Here is an 8,418-nt window from a genome sequence, read left to right on the forward strand (position 1 = left end):
CATACCAAAAAAAAAAAAAAAAAAAAAAACCAAAGAAACAAAGAAAAAACCTCTTGTCTCCATGTCTCTGTCAGAACCTTCCTTGACATAGGAATAGCAAAGAAAACCTTATGCAAGACCTCCCTGCCCATGTCTTTGAAGTATTTCTTTAAAATTGTTGAGCCACCATTACACCCCCTACTTCTTTGCCATTAGGACTAGAAATTGAGTTTTAAAAAGAACCCAGGAAAAATCTTGGAGCTCCAATCATACCACTGTGTCATAAACTCCAGCTGCATTATCTCGATCTTGCTAGGATAATCCCCCCTCTTTTTGGGTACTGTCCCTTGCCTAGCTGCCTCCTGCCCTCAACCTTCTTATCTTGACCCCTATCCTGTCAAGATTAAGTTATGATCCTTTCCTGAAATTATGGTTGTCAGGCCTCCCAGTGTCCTCGGCCCTCTTATCTGCCAATTTCCCCTATAAGGTTGTATACTTTTGGTTATGTATTCTGTTTGCAAATCCTAGTTAGCTAAAACCCTATATAAGTTCCCTGCCTTGGTTTATCTGCACTAAATGCTCTGGACAATAGTCCTATGAGGTCAGGTAGCCTAAACTTTTCACATTAAAGATTAAAAACCAATCTCTGTCTTCCTCAGTTTCTCTGATATTACATAACAACAGTTGCAAAGATGTTAGATAAGGAAGCAAGCCAACTGTTTGTCTGGTTTCTGTCAACCTTGCTTACACAAAAGCCTATAAAAGGCCTGATGTCTCTTTTGTTCGGTACCACATGCCTTGGATAGAATTCTTGTGTGGTCAGTTGACTTTCAATAAATTCTCCAATTTAAAATAATAAGTGTTCCCTTCCATATTATGGCATTTTAATTTCCCTCTCAAATAAAATATTAAAAATTGTCTAATCTCTATCTTGCCTCAGTTTCTCCAGCATTACATGGGCAATCAAATTTTGTCATGATCTATCTACAATTTAATTCCATGATAGCACCCTTGCTCATCTTCTGGAAAATGGACAATGCTTTCTAATTTTTCCCATCACCAGCGGAGTGAAACAGGGCTCTGTGCTTGCCTCCTATACTTTTTAGCACGATGCTTTCAATGAACAGGCAAACAGGGTTAAGTGATTTAGCCAGTGTCGCACAATTAGTACATGTCTAAGACTGAATGAGCCCTTCTGACTAAACAAGTGTTCAATCCACTGTGCCACATAGAAGTTAAGGTTACCAAGCACTGAATAGTCAAGCATAAGTAAAAATGACAGCCAGCAAGTCTACATAATACATAATCACTAATTTGTTGTAAAGACATCAAGGGATACAGGTATTTTAAACCAAAACAATTTAGAAACGATTTAAAGAATTCTTTCCAGGCTTCAAGATAAACGTCATAAAAGGGAATGGATAACGCTGAAGCTGTTCGATTGGTTCAGTTTTTTAAATCACCCAACCAATTGGAAAGTAGAATTGAGATTTGGTAGTTTGCTGGTTTGCATGTGTTCCTTCCAATAGAGAGGGGCTTAGCATTTTTTATCCAATCAGGCATTAGAGTTTTCCAATGCTTCATTTGAATACACAAAGTACAAGTAAACCAAATATGAAGAAGCAGCAGCTAATCTTTTCTGAATTGTTTGTTTCTTTATCACTTTTTGACCTTGCCTGAACCTGTCACTCCGCTCCTGCTCCTAAGAAGGGCTCCAAGAAGGCTGTGACCAAGGCACAGAAAAAAGACGGGGAAAAGCGTAAGCGCAGCCGCAAGGAAAGCTATTCCATCTACATGTACAAGGTGCTGAAGCAGGTGACCCCAACACGGGCATCTCCTCCAAAGCCATGGGCATCATGAACTTCTTCGTTAATGACATCTTTGAGCGTATCGCCGGCGAGGCGTCCCGCCTGGCTCATTACAAGAAGTGCTCCACCATCACGTCCCGGGAGATCCAGACAGCTGTACGCTTGCTGCTGCCCAGGGAGCTGGCCAAGCACGCAGTGTCTGAAGGTACTAAAGCAGTCACCAATATACCAGCTCTAAGTAACTACTTAACTCTGAAGACCTTAAAAATCAAAACCTCAAGGGCTCTTTTCGGACCAAAAAGTTTTGAACACTCAACTTGCGAGATAATTTTTTAAAAGTACAAGAATCTGACACACGGAATGAACATCCAGTAGATAATATTAGATTAACTCGAGATGGGCTCGACTTGAAAAAATCACCAAGAGGAAAATAATCAATAATGGACAAGATGCTTTCCTAAACTCATCTTATGAGGCAATTTGTACTCCCAGAAAAAAGGCAGAAGAGAAAGACTTTAAAGACGACCCCACTACCACCACTTGCATCAAATTTTTTTCCCTTAGTTATTTGTTTTGTTCAGGTGAGAAGTCAAATAATTGCTTGAAGATCTATTTCTGGAAGAAAGACTACCTTAAATCAAGGAGTAATTTTATAGAAATTGTTTTTTTATGAGGATCTAAAAGGAATTTACATGGGAGAGAATTATTGCCCCGGGTTGGGAGGGGGGAAGAGAAATGAGAGGAGAAGGGGAAAGCCTGTCCCTTATGCCTGAGGGTTTCTAAACTCGCAGCAAAGTTTTTTCTTTTTTTGTATTATGATGGATAGATTGGAATGATGGGAATGGAGAAGGTAAGTGGAGGAGGAAATGTTATGCCGCGGTTCTCTTTTATTGTCCTGACTCAGTTTCCCTAATTGGTCCTGCCTCAGTTTCTCTAATTGTTGTGCCTCAATCCCCTTAGTTGCAAACCCCTCTCTGGTTCATGAAGACTGAGATAACTCAGGGCTATTTGCTCTAAGATTATAAATTGTCAATGTGTAAATCCAAAAAGGGGGAATGCAGACATTCTGTCTCTTGCCAGACACTTTTAACTCCCAGTTAGTAAGAATTTATGGTCCTACCCACCCAATCTTTCAGAACCGGATTAATGGTTCCTTCCTGCATATTCCCCCTCACCAGAGTTTGGACTCCACCCCCCTGCCTTTGTTTAGCTACTGTGTATAAATATGTCATGGAGAACTCACATTGGCTGCTGGATGCTGGCTGGATGCTGTTGGATGCTGGATTCTTGGAGAAGATAGTCTCTTTCAGTCCTGGGACCAAATCATGGATCCATTTGGTCCCAGTAAATCTTTCCCGTTCAAATAAAATATTAACTCTCTAATCTCTATCTTGCCTCAGTTTCTCTGGCATTACAGAAAGATGCTAGATTATTAATTCTCTAGTGGTTGATGATAAAGATCTGTATGTTAGAAAAGTAGAAGGCTAGATTAGAGAGGGTATGTTAAATGTATTTTTTTCCCATTCTTTTTTGTTATGAAAGAAAATGTAGGATGTTTCCCAATATAGTGATGTAAGGATGGAATGAAACTAAAAGGGATGTTTATATAAAAACATAAGGCTAAGGACATTTAGTGTCCCAAAAGTTTAATTTTTGAATTACCTAATTTTAAATATTTAAAACTGAAAAAACTTAGGGAAAAAGACAGGTGAGTACAAATTAACATTGCTTGATAACATTAAACTTCAGTTCTATTTCCTGTAACTTTATGATTCAATTTTATAATCAGTTTACTAATGACATTTAGATAAGCAGTCAATTTGATGACATATCCTTATCACAAAAGAGTCAATAGAGAGAACAAAAAAGGGGTGCAAAGATATATGTGTAGATATACACTTTCTGTTTCTAGGCAATTAATAACTAATTTAATAATTAGACAAAAGCTAATAAAAATTGGTCAGTGGAACAGCTAAAAGTTTTGATATTCTTTTGTAAAAAAAAAAAAAAAAAAAAAGTGCCCTTGACAAGTGAAAATCCTGATTGGTTCACATTTAATGAGGAGGTAGGCTATAAATTTTCAACTCCTTCTGTTGGGAACAGTGGCTTGAAGAGAAGATTTCCAGCAATGTGAGCAGAGGAAGCCATCTCTATCCAGAGCACTCTTATTTGGTTTTCTTCTTCATAATCTAGTTCACCCTTAACTTCAATAGATATATGCAAAGACTGGGCTCATTTTCTTGGGGGCAATAATATCCCTAGATTAGATTCTGTTTACATTCTACACAGAAATAAGGTTTCCTTGTTTGGTGAGGTTTTACCCAAGATAGAGGAGTATGTTCCCTAAGAATTAAGAATATATCTTATCAATCAATCATGTATTTCATCAACTGATTGACCTATAGGAGCTGGGCCCTGAATGAGAAAATAAAAAACCTTAATCATAATTTAATAATTGGTTGCTGTTATGAGAACAAAATATTAATTTCTCTCATGATCATGTCCCTGTTACCGTAAGTGCATCTCCAAGGTATTGTGTGAACTCTAATCTCTTCTCTCCATTCTCTCTTGGCTATCTCATCAGTTTCTATGGACTTTAAATATCTCTATGCAGATGGTTACTAAATATATTATGTATCTCACCAACTGCTTATTGGGAATTTCCAACTGGACATTTGTAATGCCAGAGAAACTGAGGCAGGAGAGAGATTAGAGAGTTTTTAATATTTTATTAATGGGAGAGTAAGATTGACTGGACAGGACTCTCGTCTCAAATTATCCTGTCAGACAGAGATAAAAATATACTGGGACCAAGAAATTCATGTTGGTCCCAGGTCTGGAGGAGACTATCATCTCAAAGAATCCAGCGTCCAGCATCCACAGCCAGCCGCCATTCTCCAGCAATGAATGGAGAATCTCTAACCTTTATATACCTTTTAGAGACAAAGAAGAGGGAAAGAGTAGGAAAGAGCGGGAAAGCCCAGATGGAAAAGGCTATCAATCAAAAAGGAACCCAGAGACAGGATTTCTGAATACCCAGAGATAAAGATGTTAGTGAAATATCTTGGAATATTTTAGAGGGATGTTGTAAATTCTCAAGGACAGAAGATAATCAGGAGGTCTACTCTCTTGTTTATCTTGCTTGGGCTAACAATTTATAACCTTAGACTAATTGGTCCTCAGCCTTCATGAACCAAAGGGAGATTTACAGCTTAGGGGAGTAATTAGGAAGACTGAGACAAGGGAAACTTGTACAAGGAAACTGAGTCAGGACAGTTAAAGAGAACTGTGGCATAACACATTGCCATCTTCAAACTCAGCAGGCACCTGGAAAGGAGAGCTTTATGTTCAAGTAAGTAATAAAAATTATCATGTCTGAAAGTAATATTATTTTTGTCCCTAAATTTCTTCTGATCTTCTCTACTTCTGTTGAATAATACTGTTCTAATCACCCAAATTGGCAAAATCTATTATACAAGAAGTTTCTCTTCCTCCTCCATCTATAAAATCAACTGAAAAATATTGATATTTCTACCTCCATAAGATCCCTTACATGTCAATTTTCTTTTAACTCACAGGTTCACTACAAAAATCCAAGCCCTAATAATCTATCTTGGACGACTTGCAATAGCATATTAAACCCAACCCAATTTTATCCTTCACACGACAGTAAAGGCAATTTAAGGGTAAAATTCACGTTTTTCTCCTACTGAATGAACTCCAGTGACTCCAACCTTTTTTTTCCTTCCTGGATCTTTAATTTCGTCAGTGTAGCTTTAGAACTCCTGGCAAATAACTTTTCTCTAATTAAAACTTGCTAAACCTCGAGGGGATGGTGACACATGATAGTGATAACTTTGCAATTTGATTGTTCCCAGGATATTAGAGGATAAATGACTTGTTCTAATGAAATTCCACGATTCCCAGATTTTTCAGTCTTAATCTCATTATTTATTTACCCTATTCTTCAATTTGTGGTAAAAAATCATCCTACCTAATAACTCCCGTAAAGGACAATGACGGGCAAACTCCTTTTCCAATGCAAGTGCAGAAGCTCCAAAACAGACTCAAACTTTAGTACAACTTTACAGCTTCCCTCACTGACAATGTAGGTGGCTCTAAAAAGAGCCATTAGCCGATAACCTTAACCCCCACCCCTTCCCCCAGATGGCAGGTTGACCAATACATGTTAAATATGTTAAACATCTCATGATTTTCTTAAAGCACAAGTCTAATTATCACTACTCTCTTTCCCCACTTCTTATTCAATAAACTCCAGTAGCTCCCTTTTACCTTGAGGTAAAATGCTCTATTTGTCACTGAAAGCTCTTTATAATCTAGCTCTTCCTCACATTTCTAGTTTTATTATACCTTACTTCTGGACATGTACTCTTTGGTTAATAACATTAGATTCTTGGCTTTTCCTCTAACAAGACATTACATCTTTCAGGTTCTGAGAATTTTCTCCAGCTGTCCCTCCTTAGACTGACTTCCACAGTTTTAAGTTTCAAGTAAAATCCCACCTTGACTGAAAGTCTTGCCCAGCTCCTTCCTTATGTTAAATATTTCCTATTTATTCTATAAACAATATGCGTTGTATATTTTTATTTGCATCTTCTTTCTGACATAAGCTTCGGAAGAGCAGGGACTGTCTCTTGACTTTTTTATTTTCAGAATTCAGCATTAGTGCCTGGCCCTTAAATTTTTATTGCCTGATTGTTAATATTAAATTGTGTCAATTCAGTTACATTTTATGTAGCCTGAAGGACTTCTGGAGTAAATAAAGAAAATTCAAATTGTAAAAATCCAAACAATTACAAATTATTTGAAAAGGGGGCAATGCTTCTACAACATTGTTGGAACATTGCTGTTTTTTTGTTTTGTTTTGTTTTGTTTAGTTAATGGACACATATGCAGTTAAGCTCGTTTTATTATTCCATTGTAAGGGTCCATTAGAAGGGTCAGGCAAGCACAATTGGGATGTAAGTAGGCCAATGGTCTTGAGGTCCCCCAGATGTGATTGGGTATGAGTACATACCCAATGTGGATGGGACTTCCAGCTACATCTGGAATCCTAAACACTCTGAAATCACATTAGGAACTTGTAAATAAAAAGCTATAATTTAAAAAAAAATTGACCTACCCCTTCACTTAGGCATGATCCTTAACAATTCCCCATTTTTTGTTTTATGAGACTGTAATTATTTTTCCCTCACAGTATGGTCAGTAAGTTTATACACTAGCTGTTATCTAAGTTCACATGCTAAAATATTTGAGTCCGCATGCTAGAGAGTGCAAACAGCACTATCACCTCTGGATGGTTATAGGGTGAATAGCAGATGTTGAATCTTGTGAGATGTCATGGAAGCAAATCAAATAGAATAGGCTTTTTTCATAAGTCATCAGTCTCCTGGCTTGGCCCTTTGATGTATTGTCCATTTAATTACCCCAACTAAAAGTCTTATTGGGTCTCTTCTTCCTTTCCTTCCCTGTGGGTTACCAAAGGAACTCTAAGAGGATCCTACTCATGAACAGCTCTCAAGTGCTGCTGCTTCTTTATTTCTTGTGTTTCTTATGTCCCACATTTGGGTGTCATATATTGTGATATAGAACCACCTGCCAGGGGTTGCTGGAGGTCTAACTCGGACCTATAGAATGAATCTCTTCATGTGAGAGGATGATGATACAAGGAGACTGAGAAGCAGTTATGTTGTCTGACTTCTCTCCTCTTCCCTCTTGCCTCTAATTTATTTCATTCCCAATCCACAAGGAATATCTGTGTCAAAAGCTGCTTTGCAACTCCTTCAAGTGTTATGATTCACATTTTTGGAGAACTGACCTGCCCCTTCATTTAGGCATAGTCCTTAACATTCCATAGCATTCATATACCATAATTTATTCAGCCATTCTCCAATGATGGGCATTCACTCAGTTTCCAGTTTCTTGCCACTATAAAGAGGGCTGCCACAAACATTTTTGCACATGTGAGTCCCTTTCCTTCCTTTAAGATCTCTTTGAGATATAATCCCAGTAGAAACACTGCTGGATCAAAGTTGTATGCACAATTTGATAACTTTTTGAGCATAGTTCCAAACTGCTCTCCAGAATGGTTGGATCCATTCACAACTCCACCAACAAGGTATCAGTGTCCCAATTTTCCCACATCCTCTCCAACATTCGTCATTATTGTTTCCTGTCATCTTAGCCTATCTGTCAGGTATGTAGTGGTATCTCAGGGTTGTCTTAATTTGCATTTCTCTGATCAATAGCGATTTGGAGCACCTTTTCATGTGGCTACAAATAGTTTCAATTTCTTCATCTGAAAATTGTCTGTTCATTTCCTTTGACCATTTATCAACTGGAAAATAGCTTGGACTATTATAAATTTGAGTCAATTCTCTATATATTTTAGAAAGGAGGCATTTATCAGATCTTTTGGTTGTAAAAATGTTTTCCGCAGTTTATTACTTCCCTTCTAATCTTTCTTATCTGCATTAGTTTTGTTTCTACAAAAACTTTTTTAACTTAATATAATCAAAATTATCTATTTTGTGATCAATAATGATCTCTAGTTCTTCTTTGATCACAATTTTTTTCCTCCACAAATCTGAGAAGTAAACTATCCTATGTT

General features: G+C 37.4%; 1 pseudogene; it reads left to right on the forward strand.

Moving 5' to 3' along the window:
- Positions 1-1,645: 1,645 nt before the first annotated feature.
- On the forward strand, positions 1,646-3,154 carry LOC127561417 (histone H2B type 1-J-like; annotated as a pseudogene).
- Positions 3,155-8,418: the final 5,264 nt, after the last annotated feature.

Source organism: Antechinus flavipes, chromosome 4, assembly GCF_016432865.1.
Source record: "Antechinus flavipes isolate AdamAnt ecotype Samford, QLD, Australia chromosome 4, AdamAnt_v2, whole genome shotgun sequence".
NCBI lineage: Eukaryota > Metazoa > Chordata > Mammalia > Dasyuromorphia > Dasyuridae > Antechinus > Antechinus flavipes.